A 2,842-nucleotide genomic window follows, 5' to 3' on the forward strand; every position below is an offset into this window, starting at 1 on the left:
TTTGGAGAGGAAAGACTTTATGAACACACCCATGTTTCCGTGTTGTTGGAGAATATGGTACCGCCATGTAGTACCATATGTTTTTTTCTAGGTCAAGGAATATGGCTAATACGGATTCATGGCCTGTGGCTGCAGATGTAATATGTCTCGAAATGGGCAAGGGGGTGTGCTGTACCTCGGGTACGGCGGAAACCAAACTGGGAAGGAGAGAGGATTGTGAGATTCGAGATACCACATTAAGTGGAAGTTACCCATTCGTTCTAGTAGTTTGCACAAGCAGCTAGTTAGAGCGATGAGGTAATCTTGAGGGAGGGTACCCGATTTTATTGCGTTTCAAAGAAAGGATGAGAGCTTTTCGCCAATGAGAAGGAAAATTTCCTGATGTCCATATGTGGTTGAAAATAGTTAATTGGAAGGATAGAGAGGAAGATAGGAGATGTCGCAACATACGATAGTGAATACCGTCAGGGTCTTCATGAATGATGCGTGCCACACGACTGTAAGGCAGCATTGAGTTTGGAGGAAGAAAAAAGAGCATTTTAGGACTCATAGGAGGATAGGGCGAAGGTGATGGGGGTGCGGTGAGCGCAGAGAGAAGTCAAGGCATGAAAACGATTGCGCATGTCAAAGCGGTTTGAATTTAGAAAAATAAGGTTATTTGTGGAGAGGAAGCATTCTAGGGATCGGCCTCGAGAGGGTGTTAGAATCACCCCACAGAGTATGGCGGCCGTTAAAATCACCAACTATAAGGAAAAGTGGTTGGAGTTGGGAAATTAGAGTTTCAACCACAAAGTCAATAGGTGGGAAAGGGAGAAGTATATTGAAATGATTGTGATCCAACGACGAAGATGCGAATAACTGTGCATGGGACAGTGGTTTGAAAGGGAGGTATGACATAAGGTGTTTTCTGATGGATAAGTATAGACGAGACATAAAGGGAGTGAGGAAGAGACAAAATGGTAGTTGGGAATTGGTATAGGAAGATGTGTAAGGAGTCTCTTGGAGGTGAATAATGGATGGGTTATAAGAAGAAAGGATATGACGAAAGTCAGGTCTGTGTGAACGGAAACCGCGAATATCCCAATGTAGGAGAGCTATAACTCCGTAAGTGATAACGGATACAGTGCATATTGAAGAATTTGAAGCGGGAGCCAGGAGGTGAGATAACGAATGAGATGGGGGGGGCGTAGTACCAGGATGGGTATCAGGAGGTGGAGGATCTGGGGAAGGGCCTAGTTGTGACATAAGGGATTCATGTGTGTATCCAAGAGGGGATGGAGGGAGGGTTAATGTAGGTAGTTGGAGCTGAGGGGATGGACTGTGTCGGGAGGGAGTAGGAGGAAGGGGTGTACGGGGAATATAAGTAGTCACTTTGAGTGTGGGGGGAGCGGGAGTTTTGAGGGTGGATGCGGGTTTTCGGTGTCATTTTGGAACTCGAGCAGATAGTTTTGAATATCTTCAAGAGTTTCTAAAACGGAGTTGGTTGGAGAGTTTTGTGAAACAAAGGTTTTCTTGTGAGAGGGTGGGGGAGGAGACTGGTGTCTGCGGGTAGTGCGGGGAGGGAGAGCGGAAGGTGTTTGGGCTGATGTAGATATTGGAGTGTCTGAATTTAGAGTGGCAAAAGAATTTGACTGGGAAAGGTAGGAAGTAGAAGCGGGGAAGTAAGATGTAGGAGGGATAGGTATAGGGGAGGGTGTAGGAACATCTGGGGAGGGATGGGAGTGGCAGAGCGAGCAACAATACTGGAGTAAGGCATGAGAAACCTCGACGGCGTGCTTCCTGCCTGGCTTCATGCAGAGTGAGACCAAGTCTGTATCTGAGAGTTGCCACCTCAGACTCAAATTTGTAGATGGGGCAGGCTCTATAAAATATATTATGAGAACCGTTGCAATTAGCCCATGTGCGTGACCGTGCCGAGGAGTTTGACCGATTATGACCAGGTTGGGCACACAGAGGGCATCGGGCTGTGGAACGGCATTGTTTGGATGTCCTAAACGCCAACGGTTTTGACATTGACGGGGGGGGGGGTATGGTCAGACAGGGAGGGATTCTCCACCAATGTAGACATTAAATGGAAGGTCATGTCTACGGAAAGTAATTTGGTAATGTTGGTGGGGTTCTTACGATGACCTGTAGGGGGTATGGAGTAGCACTGTACTGTTATTACATCATAGTCCGTGAGGCAGGCGAGTAAGTCTTCTCCACAATCTGATCTTAGATAGGGCAGTTTACTGGGGAGATCAAGTACAGTTGGTACAAGTATTAAGGGTTGCATGAGATTCTACAGGAAGGGGGTTGCCAGAAAGACAGTTGATACTGCTATAGCTTGGGTTTCGGATGTAACTGTAACAAGATGGGAACGGATGGGACGGCTACGGAAAGAGACTGCCTACTTGTTTTTAGAGACATTGCCGAACGAGGTGTTGTCAGAGTAAGGAACTGTAGGAGGGATCACGAAAAATCTGTCCCATTTGGCTAGTCTCAATAGAATATTTAAGATATTTGTAGAGATGGTGGTGGCAGAAGGACGGGGACGTGTGGAAGAGGGAGTATTATTGAGGGGGGTAGTAATACGTAGTGGTGGAGAATAAAGCTGTAAAGTTGTAATAAGGGAGGATGGAGTGATTGATGAAGAACGTTGTGGGGGTAAAGGTGATGAAGTTGAGGAAGTTGGGAGGAAATGTCTCCGGGAGACTGAGGCTTGACTTGGGTGGATAATGTACTAATAGGCATTGAGGAGTGGGTAGTAGTTGCAGTGTTCAGAGACGTGGTCAATGGAGAGCCTGGGATCGGGGTACTCATAGGTGGATAGGGTGAAGGTGATGGGGGTGCGTTACTTGAT

This window comes from Penaeus vannamei, chromosome 7, assembly GCF_042767895.1.
Source record: "Penaeus vannamei isolate JL-2024 chromosome 7, ASM4276789v1, whole genome shotgun sequence".
Taxonomy (NCBI): Eukaryota; Metazoa; Arthropoda; class Malacostraca; order Decapoda; family Penaeidae; genus Penaeus; species Penaeus vannamei.